The sequence below is a fragment of the Fukomys damarensis genome, unplaced genomic scaffold, assembly GCF_012274545.1.
Source record: "Fukomys damarensis isolate Sample0158 unplaced genomic scaffold, DMR_v1.0_HiC HiC_scaffold_11, whole genome shotgun sequence".
Taxonomy (NCBI): Eukaryota; Metazoa; Chordata; class Mammalia; order Rodentia; family Bathyergidae; genus Fukomys; species Fukomys damarensis.
This window is the reverse complement of record NW_022900923.1, coordinates 8,786,456-8,803,120: the sequence shown is the minus strand read 5'-3', so window position 1 is coordinate 8,803,120 and position 16,665 is coordinate 8,786,456. Positions and strand designations below refer to the sequence as shown.

Below are 16,665 nucleotides of genomic sequence, written 5' to 3'. Positions count from 1 at the left end.
CCCGAGCCCCGACCCCGACTCGCTCTTTCCTACTGATCCTCCCCCGGGGTGCTGAGGTCTAGAGTTCTAAATCAGTCCCTTTAAGGCTGGAATTCTTGTTTTCGGAAAGCACTGGATCGGTGGGAAATCTAGTGACAGTGCATTGATCTACACAGGCAGGCTGAGATTTGGTCAAGGAGGGAAGAGCACTTGGCCAAGCCCCCCACATGGAAGAAGTGCTCAAAACACCCGGCTGCAGGAGCCCCTGGCCAGGCCTGGCCACCAGCGGGGCATGATGACCGCATTCCGGTTGAAACAGAGTGTCTAATGTCCTGAGTATTCTCACAGGACCTGTCTACATTTCAGTTTTAAAATCCCAACTTATAAAGCCTTATGTTCCTTAACCACCTGTGTAAATCTGAGGGCAGCTTTTACCTGTCCCTTGGGAACTGTCGTATTTGAATGGGTGCTGTCTATTCTGCCTACTTTGAAACAGCATCACTGGTCGGTCTGTCTTTTTTTCCCCTCCCCGCCTGTTTGTTCACTCCCCTTGGTGATGATATAAATGGAAGTGCAGAGCCTGTAGGAAGTATTTGTTAGTCTTTTCCAGTTATTATTGGCTTATTTCATTATGTGTTGTCTATTTCACTATCGTATGTGTTTTATCTGTACAGGGCCGGCGATGTGACTCAGTACGGTACCTGGCATCCTGTGTGGGAGGCCCTGGGTTCCGCCCTAAGGACTCCATTTGTTCCACACCCCCTTCCGCTTTCCCACATGCTGAGCGAACACGACCGACACCTGGGGAGAGAGAACCTTCCGGCAGGTGTACACTTGGTCCCCGCGAGACGGGACATCTGCCCGAGCCCCTCGCACACCAGCCCTACATGAGTGCTTGCCGGCCACGCCCAGACGTCAGACAGGACCTCAGGGCGGAAGCGTCTCTGGGGTGTCTACCAAAGCAGCCCCCAGATTCTTGGGCCTTGTTCCAAAACATTTTAACACTGAATCCTGTGAGCTTGGGAACTTGGACTTTGAGAAGTATCATAGGTGAGCACACACTTGTAATCCTTGAACTGTTGGAGGCTGAGGCAGGAGGATCCAGCCTGGGGAACTTGGCAACTTAGGGAGAACTTGTCTCAAAATAAACAATGAAAGGGCCAGGGATTTAGCTCAATGGAGCCACTCCTGCCTGCTGAGTAAGTGCAAGGTCCTGAGTTTGATTCCTGGTACCAAATAAATAAGTTTAAATGCACAATAAAAATTGTAAAAGGGCCGGGATAGCTCAATGTGAAGGCCCTGGATTCAATCCTCAGTATTGCAAAATAAATAGTATTGTAGGTGACTCTGATGTAGGTGGTATGTATATAGACTTTGCTTTAAGACACCTTAAAGACCCTGAGATGATCACATGTTTTCTAGACCCTTCCTCACTTACATCATTTCATACCTGTCATCTGTATTGTCTGCTGGGGCAAACCATCCCAGGCTGGGTGTCCTAAGCCACAGAATTTTCTCACAGCAGAGATTGAAGTGCAGGCAGTTCTGGTTTCTTGTGAGGCCTGTCTCCTGGGCAACAGCAGGCCACCTCCTCATGGGGTGAGGTAATGTCTGTGCATGCACCGGACCACATCTCTTCTAGCCAGGCGTGGTAGCCCACGCCTGTAATCCCAGCACTCAGGAGGCTGAGGCAGGAGGATCACTGTGAGTTCAAGACCAGCCTGGGCTAGTGAGTTCCAGTCAGTCTCAACTACACAGTGAGACCCTGTACCAAAAAACAAAAACAAAAATCTCTTCTTCTCAGGGGGTGCTCTACCACTGAGATACAGTCTCATCTCTTTTTGGAATAAAAGTTTATTTATTTAAGACAGTCTTAAAATGCCTAGGTGGGATTCGAATTTATGATCATCCTGCCTCAGCCTCCCTTATTTGCTGGAATTACAGGTGTGTGCCATCATGCCCTGCTCCAAATCTCCTCTTAGTAAGGATGCTAGTCAGGTCGGATTAGGGCCCACACTAATGACTACATTTTAATCACCCCCCCTTAAGTCACCTATCTCCAAACACAGCCATATTCTGAGAAAGTAAGGGTTAGAGTTTCACAAGTTGAACTTCAGGTGTACTATTCAGCCCTGACTCGTCCTGCTCTTTACACTGCAGAATTCTCCCATGTCACTGGCTCCTCACAGAAGGGGCATGCACGCCCTGCTCTCCTTGATCATTTCAGGTGTTTATTGACAGTTCCAAAACTTCATTTGAATTTTCTTTTGGGGCCTCTGTGTACCGGAGATTGAGCCCAGGATTAACCCTCGCCTGCTAAGCTCATGCCTAACTACTGAGCCAGACTCCCAGCCTGTCCTCAGACTTTTCTTCACACTCAGCCAACATGCAGTGCTCTAAGTACAGATCTGCCCTCATTCTGTGCCAAGGCTGAGGGAAGGGAGGTTATCTTAGCCAAATGATTCAGTTTCAAGATAACTGATCACCTGTAAAGCATGAGAGGCCACTTTGAGGCTGAATTCAGGGAATGTTGCAAACTGCTAATATTTCCTTCTTGTACTTCAAAGTTTGCTTCAGTGATATGTGTTTTGTCTTCTTTCGTAACACCCTTCTCTTGCCTGCTTTTTCCTCCCTGACACCCTTAGGCGATCTGCTGGGATTTTTTTGTGTGTGTGACTATTTCTACTGCACTGTGGGTAGGCCCGAGTATCCATGCTTTGACTGACTAACGGAGCCAGTTCTTTCGGACAGTCACATCTGTAGAAAACAAGGAAGTTCTTCAATCACTAATTCCCATTCCTATCACCTTCCAGCCAGCTTTTTTGTTTGTTTGTAGTCCAGACTCACCAGGAACTTGTGCTAATCTTCCTGCCTCAGCCTCCAAAGTGCTGGGACTACAGGTGTGCACCACCTCGCCGTGGCCAAGCCAGTTTTATCAAAACACAAACTGAGGTCTTGATTTCAGAGCCTTCTTGTACTTACCCAATAGAGGGAGAAACAGGAACTGGCTCCACCCTATACGCACAGGACGGTCCTCTGAAGAGACAGAAGACTTCTCACACTTCTGCAGTCTCCAGACATTTGAAAACAATCTAAGGACACCTTAGGTTATCCACCCATCTGGTCCAGGTACACACAGCAAATTAGCTTGTAACCAGGGAGGGATTCCCTGGAGCAGAAGAATCTCTCTGGGGGACCTTTCTTTTTCCTAGTGGCAATTATAAAACATTTCGCCAACTGGCAACAGTTTCTGCCTGAAACAGCAATGAACTATTTCCTCCCTGGTGGGGAGGGCTGGCTACCAGCTGTTGTATGGATGTGCAGTGACTTGGCACAAGCCGCGCCTAGCTAGAAACAGTGGCAAGCTGGAAAGAGCAGCCTAGGGAAGTTGGGCATTCTAACTGGTGTCAGCTTTAACCTCAAACAAAAAAGAGAAATATAGATAAGGAGGACTTCTTCAGTGTTAGCATCCATAATAATTATATAAAATGTACTGGCCAGGCGTGGTGTCGCATACCTGTAATCCCAGCACTTGGGAGGCTGAGGCAGGAGGATCGCTGTGAGTTCGAGACCAGCCTGGGCTACACAGTGAGTTCCAGGTCAGTCTCAACTACATAGTGAGACCCTGTGGAAAGGAAGAAAGAGAGGGGGCGGGGGAGAGGGAGAAAGAAAGAAAGAAAATGTACTGGGCTTAGTGGGATATCATGGTGCATACCTGTAATCCTAGCACTCTGGGAGGCAGAGGCAGGAAGACTGCCAAGTTCAATCCCAGCCTTAGGGACTTAGATCCTGTCTCAAAATAAAAATAAAATAAATTAAAATTGGTGTAGAGATGTAGCTCAGTGGGAAGGGCCCTGATACTGGGGGGGAAAAAAGTTCTGAGTGTACAACCTTAAAATCTTTTAGATGAAGTGTGTCGAATCCTCAAAACTTGATCTCAACGTTAAAGCATTTCAGCAACTCTTTTGGAGTAGTCCACTGATGAGTTTACAGTATACCCCGTGAAGTCACGGTTCAGAGTTCATGGCCTCAGAATTCATTCCGGTTTTTTCCTTAGAACCTAACGCAGAAAATCCACAATATTGTGGAAACCATAAATAAATATATATCCTCCACAATTATTTCTTTAGCCAGGTTTGCAAATAGCCAATCCGAGAGCATTATTCAGTTGTCCTTGCTGCTGATTGGCTGCTGCCCTGTACCCGTCTCAGGCAGATACACCTGCCTTCCTGTCACATAACAGGTTGCTGTACCACACGTACAGCTATCTCAGGTGTTCTTGGTTTTTCTTCTTCCCCTTCTTCTTCCTCTCCTTCTTCTTCTTCCTTCTTCCTTCTTTCTTCTTTTTTTGGTACCGGGGATCAAACTTGGTCCCTCGAGCTTGCAAGGCAGGCGGCGGAACCACTGAGCCAAATCCCCAGCCTGTTTTGTTCTTTTCAAAGCCCTAAAATCCCTAAGACGTTGCCAAAACACCCTGCACCATCTAAGGCTTTATTAATACAGTGTATTATTCAATTAAATTACATAACTGTGGGAGACATAGCATAGTTAGGGTTTTAATTATAAAAATAGGCATTTTCCTGACCATACTTGAAATTTGTGGTTTTTCTTAATTCTCGGGTGCTCTCGGAGCATTACCCTGGTAAATTCCGGGATTTTTGTACAGTTCAGTGTGATCTTGGGAGGCACAGCCTGGCTGGAGGAGGTGGGTCACGGGCGTGGAAGGATCTCCCTCCCCGCTTCATAGCTCTCAGATTCCTGCTGCCCCACCAGGAGCCATTTCTCCTCCTGCCTTGGAGCCAGTTGAGTGTAGACTGAAACCTCTACAGTCTGTGAGAAAAAATAAACCTTTCTTCCTCGAACTTGTGGGTACCGGGTACTGTGTCGCAGGGAAGAGAAAGTGACTAAGATGCTTACCCTCTCTGTGTCCTCTTGCTCATCTAGTTTCCCTTTTCCTCTCTTGACATAAAGTATCCTTATTTTCCAAAGGGCCCTAAAGACTCCACCTAGGGAAAACTGATTCTCCAAACTCCCTCTACTCCCTGCCAACAGACGACACTCTAAGCTAGAACTAACCTGAATTCTAGCTTGGCAGTGTACCTGGACTCTGCCCGCAGAATTTTCCAGAACAGATTCCTCTCTGGAAACACTGCCAATCTGGAAACACTGCCTTGTCTACCTCTGAGCTAGTTTATACCTTGTGTCTTCCACCCTCACTCACCTCCATGCTCAGGAGGCCACTGAATCTCACAAGTCAAGCTTTCTTCCATAAAACTTCATGTCCTAACACAATAAGCTCCTAACTTCTTCTGGAATCTTTTCTCTCACAAATACCCTGTGTTCCTGAGTTTTCCAACAAATTAAAAATAAAAATAAAAAGCCATTGCAGCATCTCTGTCCTGGTAATTAGAATGGCAGAATTTGGTATTTGACCAAAACCGAGGAATTCTGTAGCAAAGGAATGCAAGATAATTCCATTTATGAATAGAAGACATAAGGTGTGACTTGTTCATCAGAGACTTGTAGATCAGAAATTGAGGACCCACTCATCCTGGTATACCAGGATTTTTGTAGTTTTAACATTGAAAGTACCACAATCCAAGAAATTCCTCAGTCCTGGCACATAGCTGGTTACCCTACGTGGTTACCTGAGTCCTGGGTCCCCATGCTTTCCTTTAGCCAGGTTACAGAGGCCCAGCTTCCCTTTATACCTCATCTCCCATTTGCTCTGCGGTGTCTGCTCCCTGGTCACTGGAGACATCAGGAGCTAACAAGCCACCTGGGCTGATAGTGTGCTTAGTGTTTCCTTAATCACCTGTTGTTACCTGGGTTAAATTTCTCCTTCTTATCCATGCTGTATACAGTGTGGCTTGGCTCTGTGATTCTTATCAGCTAAACTTATAAGGGGCTTGAGCAGAACTTTTCACTCTACTCCTACCTGAACTGTGTTTAAGGTTAATTTATCATCGCGGGGGATTGAGACTGTGGGCTGAGGTGTCGCTGAAAAGAAAACCATGTCACCTTGCATCTTTCCAGTAAGACAACGGAGCTCTTCTGCACACAATCTTGCTGGTGCTAACAGAACCCCCGAAAAGAGGTAAGTGCCTACTGGTTAAATGAGGTAAGAGAAAGGGTAAGAAAAGATAACTTCTTTATGAACATTTTTTTTTCTCGAAATGTCTTGCTTCTCTTAAACTTTGTCTTCAAAATATAAACTGATGTGAAGATCTAAATTATTTTAAATTGGTGACTAGCCACCAGGCAGCCCAAGAGACCCCAAGCAGAGCTACAGTACCGTGGATGAACTCTCACTTTAAGTGCCATGGCCACAAGTTAGACAAAGGTATAGGCAAGAGAGGGGTGCTAAGATGCTGCATCTTCAAGGGTGGGATTGTAAAAGTTGAGCCAAGTAGGCTTAAATTAATCCACAGTTTAGACCCCTGGGAGTTAATTTTTTTTCTTTTCTTTTCTTTTTTTTTTTTTTTTTTTTTCTTTTTTTTTTTTTTTTTCTTTTTTTTTTTTTTTTTCTTTTTTTTTTTTTTTTTCTTTTTTTTTTTTTTTTTCTTTTTTTTTTTTTTTTGTACTGGGGATTGAACTCAGGTCCTTGTGCCTGCAAGGCAGGCAGCAGAACCACTAAGCTAAATCCCCAGCCCCATGGGAGTTAAATTCAATAATAAAGTTCTTGCATCAAGCGTTGGTAGCTCCACTTTCTCCAGAGTATGCTGAATTGAATGATGCTCTTCCAAAAGCTACCTCCTTTCTTTTAGTATTTATTAGACATGCCCCATGATAGGATGAATCTGGGGCTGTTCTGAAACTCAGACTTAGGGTTCATAAGAATCTCCAGGACAGCTTGTGAAATGCTGATTCTGGGGTTCTCTTCTGGACATTCTGGTTCAGGGGCCCCGAGATGGGACCCAGGGATCTTTGGCCTTAGAAAGAATCAGGCTCTGGTCTGAGGTGGATGGTCCAAGGGCCTCTAGAGCTTTGCTGCTTACATCTGCTGTGCAGAATTTCAGGCTCTACCACCGGTCTCCTGCATCAGGACCTACAATTTGATAAGCTCCAAGGCGATCTGTATATGCATAAAGGTCTGAGGTGCATGATTCAACAATCATGTTCAATTCAGAAATTGGAGCCAAGTGAGAATTATATGCAAATGGAAACCTAGAGCAAGCTTTCTTTCATGGGAGCTTCTAACACATACTCAATGAATATTTGCCAGGTAAATGTATTTTTGTGAGAGAGGGACTGCAGTTCTGTTGTGCATGCTAACTTGCATTGACAGAAGCTCCTGAATAAGCCAGAGGTCTAGGTAAGTGTTAGAGTAGATGAAGCTGTTTTATACATCAGTCGATCAGTATTTATTAGGCATTTACTATGTACCCAGTCTGCTTCTCTTGTTCTACTGGGGGAAAGAAAGTTAATATAAAGGAGACCTTTAAAGGATAATGAAGTTCCCCAATGTTATATGGTCACTTGGTGTTTATAAGCAGAGTTAAAAGAAGGGGAAGCCAATTGGAAAGGTCGGAGGTGTTCCATGGAGAAGGGGTGAGCTGATCAGGAAAGTGTAGGTGGGATTTAGCTAGAGTGACAAGAAGCCTTCCCAGCCAGAGAGCGCACAGAGTCAAACTGAAAATGGGTTTCATTTATCTATGAGATGGAGAGGTGAATGGGCCTACTGTGATGAAGGCCTAAACCAATTTGGAACGGAAAAGTAGAAGGTTATGTGGAATGAAACTAAACTGTAGATCATCTTGAAAGTCAGAAGTAGAAGTTGCTCTGCATGTGTTTAGTAGAGCTAATTATTTCCCTTAATAGTTGCTCTCTGCCTGCCCCCCTTGTATGAGGTCGCTGTTTTGTTATTTAACTCGGGCTCATGGCTGACAAAAACATAGACATTTCCCAAGCTCCTTTGCAGGAGATATGATCACATGACTGTGTTTCTACTGATGAGACGAACAGAAATGTCAGCTGTGACTTCTCTTTTTAATTTTTATTTTTTTAACAAAGAATGCAATTTATTAAGAACTTGATGGACAGAAAAGACTTCTCTTTAAAAACGATGGGGGTACTTCCTTCTTTCCATCTCTCCCATCTTGTTAACTAAGTAGTGATGAGGATAACTGGAGTCAGGGTGTCATTTTGGACCTGAACATGGAAGTCACTAGCTAAGGTGACCTGCCTCATGACACAGACAGCTTTCTGTGATTTCTAACCCGACAGACTATGAATGAGATGTGATTTTCTTAAGCCACTATTGCTGCACTTTGGGCTTTACTGCCATGCACAGATGAACAAGACTTGAATAAAGCATGCAATTCAAAGTACAGAAAGGCAGGGTGTTATGCAGTCATGGTTTGAAAAAGTGTCCCTTGAAGGCCATGTGTTAAAGGCTTGGTTCCCAGCCAGCATTGCTATTGGGAGGTGGTGGAACCTTTTAGAGGTGGCCCCTAGTGAGAGGAAGTTAGGTCGCCGAGGTTTGTATTTGCAGGGGATACTGGGACCTCAGCCCCTTCCTCTTCCTCTCTATAGCATCTTGGTCATGAATAAATGGCTATATTCACCACACTCTCCCATCACACTATGCTGCCACAGATCCAAATCAATAGGACCCATCAGCCATCGACTGACCCCGCCAAAACCATGAGCCAAGATAAACCTTTTCACTTCATGTGTTGATTTGTTTTGGGCATTTTGTCCAGTGGCAGAAAGCTGACTAACACAGACACCACCCTGGTTCCACCTCTTACAAACTCTATGACCCTAAGACGTCAACTATCTAATTAATCTTTCTCAGCTTTTGTCTCCTAACATGTAAAATAGGGCAGAGTGTTCCTCAAGGGTAATTGTGAAAAGCAAGTGCTACTGAATATATAAGGTATCTAGCACAGTGCTGAGGCATAGTCCATCTTAATAAATGCACCCTAACTGTATATGGGGCCAATCAGCAGACCAATCTGGAACACCAGGGCAGCTGTGGAAGTTGCGAGGGCATCGATTGACATCTAAAATGGAAGCCATGAACGTCACAGTTTGGAAAGTGAACAGATCAGAAGCAAGGAGTGGCTTCAGAAACTTCAAACCTGGTTGATGGCACTAGCAGAGAACGAAAGTAGGTGTTTATTGAGCCCCATGTACATGCCAGGTACATTCTGGGAATTAAATCCACCATAATAAACAAAAACACATATGCTTCTACTCAGAGTTTTCAGCCTGGTGTGGAAGCCAGGCATTTGACTCCTAATGAGCGAGTCTCTAAAGACAGCCTGTACTGAGGGTCCCGAAGGAGAGGGACCGAATGTTCTGTGCGATTGTGTCACAGGGATCTAAATGAGCTTGCGGATGAAGCTAGGATTTGAAGGCCCAACCTGGGATAACTAAGTGAAGCAGAAAGTGCGTTCCCCGCAGGGAAAAGAAGAGCAAAAACCTTGAGAAAAAACAGCACAATGAGTTCTTGAAATGAAGACAGAGCCTGAGAGGGGTGAGCCCAGGGAACCTGATCTGTCAGGGCTGGAGAGGTGGGCAGGACCCGGTGCTGTGAGGCCTGGCAACCCAGCATAAAGGGATTAACCCGTGGATAACCAGAAGCTGCCAATAGGCGGGGAGCTGGATCCTGGCGTGGCCAAAGATGCCAGTTCCCCGGGGATGGATGGCATGACTTTCAGTGCTAAAACTGGGGCGGCCTCGTGCAAATCAGGGAGCTGGTGGCTCCACGAGTTATAGGATGGGATTCCTTTTCCCCTAAAGGTCACACTGGCTGCTGGGTAGAAAATGAAGTGTGGGAAGGCAGGAGCAGGACTGAGAGCTCAGTTAGGAGATTGTGGGAGCATTCAGGTGCGAGAGCTCAGTAGCTTGGGGTGCACAGAACTGAGGACACAGGATGGATATGAGAGAAATTTAGGAGGTTAAAATTGGCAGGAGCTGGTGAGAAGTGGAAAAAGCTACTTCTAAAACTACATGGATTCACTGAAGTGTAAAAGTGAAATCTGGATTCAAATCCCACAGAGCTCTACTGTGTATTATTTCGAGCACTGACACAGCAGGGTGGATCTAAGGGGTTGCTGCCTTGGCCAAAGTGTAAACTATCCGAACTGGACCTTAGTTTTAAGAAGCAAAGGCTACAAAGAAGCAAACCATTGCTCTTTCTCGCTGCAAACCACCTCAGATCAATGTTTTCCCAAGGTAAACCATCTTCTCTGTAGCTTAACAGCTATTCCTAACCCGAAGCAGAGCCCTCATGGAGAAAGTCAAGAGCTCTTTTACCAGATATGCTGTTTTTCCTCCCAGTAGAAAGTCTGGATAGTTTCCACGAGTTCTTATCTAGGTTTCATTGGTTAAGATCTCTGCTCCTGGTAGCTCTTTCCACTAATAACTTGCTTCTGCCATACTTGGAAACTCATGTGCTAAAAATACTTCAGGAAATTATTACTTACTTATGGTTGTCATTGTGGTTTGTGAGAACTGTAACACTCTTTGCAAGAGATTCCGCCTTTTTAGTAGGTATAAACAAACAATCTATATAACCTTTGGATTGCAGTCCTCTTTTTTTCACCACAAAACGGACTGGTAGCTTTAGAAAGAGACTTTAGACTTGTGAGCCAAGCCAAAAAAGCTTACGGAATCAAAGTTTATGTGTAACCATTTTTCTGCTGTGTTTTTCTCTAGTTGTATTTAAAGTCTCTGATAAACCTGTCAGCCCTTTTGGTGTATTTGTGCATTAATAAAGTACATACAAGTTTTCTTTGCAAAAATAATTAGCATATCTTAAATTTATGAAGCACCCTGTAGTACTTAGTGATTCTTAACTTGCGTTCACAGATTTCATTCAGTATACACTAACTACAATGTTAAGGAGACAATTCTGAAAATCTCCTCATTGTGACTAGGAGATTTGGTGGTCAAATGCATGTGGGGCGGGGGCAGACACGTTCCCCTTTACCTTTTAAAGGTAACCGTGAATCCTGCCTCCATCTCTGAGCCTGATTCATTCTAACAAAAAAGCTAAAAGGTGGTCCTGTATCTGGAAGCTCCAAGGAAGGAGACTTGGAGATTAGGTGGCACCCCGCGTTCAGGGGCGTCTTGGACTCCTCAGCACCCACAGGTTCTCTGTGATGCGACCTTGGGCTCCATCATTCCAGCCTCTGTCCACAGATTCCTGCTCTTCCAGTTTGGTCCCTGGCCTCTGTGCCTTAGACCCTCCGGTTTCCTCCTTCCTCCTCTCCCCTGTGTCCTCTGGGCTTCTCTCCCCGTCACTTTTGACACTCCCTCCGTTCCCCTGAACCTTCCCTACCCTTGGTCTTTGCGTTTTATGTGCCCAGCAAAACTAGGTTGGGCGAAGAATGCATTTTTGCCACACCCGTTTGGGGGCCGTTGGGCTTAGATGAAAACAATGACACAGCTCTGAATGGAGAGGTAATGCAATACCTCTGACCTCCAGCCCTCTGAGTCACCGGAAACCCCATCATAGGTCCTGAGGAGTTCCCTATCCCTTTGCTTCATGTCAGATACAGGGTCTTCTTTACACAGAAGCCGTGAATCACACTGGCTTCACTCACACGTTTTTGACGGTATTGTGGTGCAGAAGTGATGTGCTCTGCGGAAAATAGAAAGCACACTTGTCGTTCTCAATTTGGGCCAAAAACACGCCGTGGGGTGCTCCCCTGTGACACTGGGCACAGAGCCTTTGTATCTGTGGCCAAGACCATAAGGGCAACAGGCAGTACCATCAGAACCCCATGTGGCTAAAGCTATACTGTTGGGGAGGTTGGCACATTACATGTCGTTTTCCCTTAAAATGACACTGTCAACTTACGGTGGCTTTATTGGTGTCTATCTCCCAATGTCATCCTAAGTCTTCTCCTTTTGGTCTCATCAGAAGTCCTTGCTTTCTGCCAAGTGGAAAGCTATCTGCACCTGTCTCTATATGCTCTTAATCAACTAGAGAAGTTTTAGGACTTGTTGTGGTCAGGAATAGATTTAATATAGGAAACATAATTTATAGTATTATTTTTAAATATTCACCCAAAAGGTCAAATGCAGAGGAGAGCAAGAGATCGGTCCACATGCTAGAAGCCTGAAGAACCAGCTGAGGGCCTGGATCCCACAGCAATGTCCTCCAGAAGTCCAGCCGGAGGCCCAGAGCCCATGGCGATGTCCATGCAAGTCCCTATCGAGGATCTGCACCAAGAAGGCCCAAAGGCCAGTGGCGGAAGCCAGAGAGCCTGCCCCAGCAGGGTGAAGGATCTGTGCCACCAGGCTGAGGACCTGCACTGAAGCCAGGAAACACACTCAAGGTGAAGACCAGAACTCCCTTGAAAAGAACAGTAGCCATCCCTGGTCACAGCAAGGCCCCCGCTCGTCTGACAGTAACAGCTGAGTTTGAGTTCGCATCAGGAAAATCAGCTGTGCAAGCTTTTCCAGGAAAATCAATCATGTGCTATCTTCCTCTCCTGTTCTCCTTTTAGCCCACTGGCAAAAATCCTTACGTGGGTCTTCCGTGCCCAGGACCCACCACCCTGACTCAGTTCACCTGGACGTTCCAAGTTGACCATTAGTTAATCCACCACACTCATTAAGCAAAAAGTTACTAGGAATTTCTCAATTTGTGCTGCTATTTAAAAACTATCAAATTACTAAGTAGTGAACAGTACCTAGTGAGCAACTGAGAAGGAAGGAGGAAAAGAAATAGACATTTTTTTTTTTTGTACCAGGGATCGATCGAACTCGGGTCCTTGCACTTGTGAAGTAGGCAGCAGAACCACTGGGCTAAATCCCTGGCCCCAACACGTATATAAAGAATATTCAGGGGCCAGAGATTTAGCTCAGAGGTTCCGGTGCCTGCCTCGCAAGCGCAAGAACCCGAATTCGATCCCCAGTATCAAATGTGTGTGTGTGTGTGTGTGTGTGTGTGTGTGTGTGTAGTCCTGTAAACATATAACTAAACATATAATAAACATATAAAGAAATGTATATAAGTATACAGCTATATATCAGCTTTCTTTTTTTTATTGTTTTGGTTTTTTTGAGACAGGGTCTCACTATGTAGTTGAGACTGCCCTGGAACTCACTGTGTAGCCCAGGCTGGTCTCTAACTTGCAGCGATCCTCCTGCCTCAGCCTCTCTGAGTGCTGGGATTATAGGCGTACACCAGTGTGCGCCACCACACCCAGCTTTATATCAGCTTTCTTGAGAGATAACTCACATACCACATAATTCACCCATTTAAAGTACACAAGGCCTAGGGTTTTTAGAGTTGTGTAACTATTAATTTTTTTGAAATCAATTTTGGAACAATTTCATCAACCTTAAGAAATCATGTATTAGGGCCAGGGATTTAGCTCAGTGGTTCCGCGGCCTGCCTTGCAAGTGCAAGGACCCAAGTTTGATACCTGGTACCAAAAAAAAAAAAAAAATCATGTATCCATTAATAGTCATTCCCTCAAATTCCCTAGCCCTAGGAAATTGCTATTCTATTTTCTGACAATAGCTTTGCCCTCTCTAGACATTTCATATAAATGAACACATATTATGTAGATGTTCGTGTTTGTCTTCTTTTAGTTAGTAAGTTTTCAGGATTCGTCCATGTTGTAGAATAATGGAACGTCTTTGTTGTCAAATAATATTCCATTCTCTTGCTATTTCACATTTTATTTATCACCTTATCAACTGATGGATGCTTGGGTCATTTCTACTTTTTAGCCATTATGAGTAATGTTGCTGTGAACATTATGTTCAAGTATTTTAATGGCATAAATTTTCAGTTCCTCTGCATGTGTGTGTAGGTGTGAAATTAGCTAGGTCACCAGGTAATTCCATGTTTAACCTTCTGAGGAACTGCCAGACCATTTGACAAAAGTACCTCACCATTTTAAATCCCCATCAGCGATATATGAAGGTCTCAACCCCTCCACATTTTTTTTTTTCCCCCGGTACTGGGGATTGAACTCTGGTCCTTGAGCTTGCGAGGTAGGCAGTGGAACCACAGAGCTACATCCCCAGCCCCTCCACATTCTTGCCAAGACTTTTATTTCCCCTGTCTTTGATCGCAGCCACCTAGTGAATCTGGAGCGGTAGTTTATCATGGCTTTGGACCTGCATTTCTCTGATAGTTGATGAATATCTTTTTGTGTGCTACTTGGAGAGTTTCTTGGGAGAACATCTAGTCGGATGTGCTGTCTATTTTTAATTAGGTTGTCTTTTGGCCGAATTGTAATAGTTTATGTATTCTAAATGCCAGTTATTGACCTATTTTGCAAATAATGTTTTCCTGCCTGCCAGTTTCCTTTTCATTTCCTTGATGGTATAGCACAAAACTTATTTTGATGATGTTCAATTTATGTATTATTTTCTTTTGTTCTTATATTTTGGTATCATATATAAGAAACCACTATGTAATTCAAGATCACAAAGATTTACACCAATGTTTTCTTCTAAGAATTTGAGTTCTATATTTCAAGTTAATCTGTGAATGTGGTACAAGATAGGATCTCAACTTTATTAATTTTTTTATGGCTATCCAATTGTCCCAGAACCACTTGTTATAAAAAGATACTATTCTTAATATACTTGTCCAAATCAACCGAACATAAATGTGAGGGCTTGTTTCTGGATTCCGGATTCTCAAGTCTATCCATTGATCTCTTTCTTTTTCTTTTCTTTTTTTTTTTTCTTTCTTTTTGTTTTTTGTTTTTTGTTTTTTGAGACAGGGTCTCACTATATAATTGAGACTGACCTGGAGCTCACTATGTAGTCCAGTCTGGTCTCAAACTTACAGTGATCCTCCTGCCTCAGCCTCCCAAGTGCTGAAATTACAGGCATGCACCACCATGCCCGGCTTAATATTGACTTTTAATTTTAATATAGTTTCAAATGTACAGAAAAGCTGCCAAAATAGCACAGGACCTTGAGTTAAATCTCTAGCAACATAAACACACACAAACACATAGACATACAAAAAAGCACAAAGAAGTTTTATATGCTTCACCAAGATTTATTAGTCTTTAATAATTTTATTACATTTGCCTCATCAATCTTTTTTCTCTATTTTCTCTTTTTATTTATTTATTGCATATCATGCCTCTGTATTTCTTAAAAACTTCAGTGTGTGTTTCCTAGAAATAAGGATATTCTCTCTAAATAATCACTATTCAGCTATTAAATTCAGGATATTTAGTATTGATGAAATATTCTTATCTAATGTACAATGTATATTCTAATTTTATCAGTTGTCCCAGTAATGCCTTTTACAGAAAATTTTACTCCCCGCTATAAATGTTCCATGAGATGGGGATTTAGCTCAGTGGTTCTGCCACCTGCCTTGCAAGTGCAAGGACCCTAGTTTGATCCCCAGTACCAAAAAAAAAAAAAACCTGACTAATAAAGGTTCCAATCCAGGATCACATATCATCTTCAGAATGACATCCCCTTTGTTTCCTTTGGTCTGGAACAGTGTCTCCACCTGTCCTTGTTTCCTGTGACGCTGACATTCTATAACAAACACAAGCCAGTTCTTTCAGTCAGCATCCCTTATTGTGGCTTTGGCTGATTTTGTGCAGTGATTAGATTTAGGTTATGCATTTTTGGCTGGAATCCTAGATAAATGATCTGTGCTTTTCAGAGTATCATTTCTGGAGACACAGAACATCTTACTGGTGAGATGAACCACACTTTAAGAAATACTTGACTACTTCGAGAAATATTTGGCGAATCACTTTCTGTTCCAAGAGGCCTCAGAATCTAGAATGGTCTAATAGAGGAACAAGGCTTCGGGAGGAGGGGGTGAAGGGAGGGTGGGGACAAGGGGAAAAAATGAGAACCAAGACCTGGCATGTAGAGGTACAAGATCCCAGTAATGAATGTAACTGTACTGTCTACCTAGAATGTACCAATAAATTCAATTAAAAAAACAAAACAAAAGAAACAAGGCTTCTACTGTTCTGGTTTGTCTGATTGGTCGGTGGTCAGTGAAGAGCCTCAGCTACCCATTACCTAGGTACTTCCAAAGACAGTCACCTGTTATCCGCAGCTGCTATGGCATTCAAATTTACAAATCAACTTCATTCTTTTTTTTTTTCCTCTCAGTTGTGGGTCTCGAACTCAGGACCTTCCACTTGTGAGGCAAGTGGCAGAATCATTTTTTTTTTTTTTTTTTTTTTTTTTTTTTTGGTACAGGGGATCAAACTTGGGACCTTGTGCTTGCGAGGCAGGCAGCGGCACCACTAAGCTAAACCCCTGGCCCCCGCTTCTTTCTTAATTTATGCAGTTCTCCACCTCCTTAGTAAAAGTCCTGGATCAGGACTCTTATTTTGTGTTTAATACAGGTAACCTATCAAAACATCCCACGACATAACTAAATGTATCCATTCATACTTTGAGGCCAATAAAGACTATTTCATTTCTTGCCTGCACACATTTTATACTTACGGATCACCATTCTTCTCAGAGATGTGTTTAAAAGAATACACCTATTTTTGTTCTAGCCCTAAAATATACTTAGCCAACATACTTAACCACACTTGATGCCTTGTCTTATTGCTTATTTTTCCTTACACAATTTCCGGCCTGCTGCATTCTTGAACTACTACATACTGACTGTATAATTCTCTGATCACTCATTAATGTATTTGTTCATCAAAAAAAAAAAAAACAGTTCAAAGGTTCAGAGTATGATTTAAGGCTTACAGA

The 16,665-nt window shown here is 43.6% G+C and overlaps 1 long non-coding RNA gene across 1 annotated transcript; it reads right to left on the bottom strand.

The window, feature by feature from the left end:
• Positions 1 to 706: 706 nt before the first annotated feature.
• On the bottom strand, positions 707 to 3,532 carry LOC104875162. Its single transcript, XR_783983.2, has 3 exons — positions 3,497 to 3,532; positions 2,962 to 3,015; positions 707 to 780 (listed from the first exon to the last, which is right to left on the bottom strand). It is a non-coding gene; the product is annotated as an uncharacterized LOC104875162 (long non-coding RNA).
• Positions 3,533 to 16,665: the final 13,133 nt, after the last annotated feature.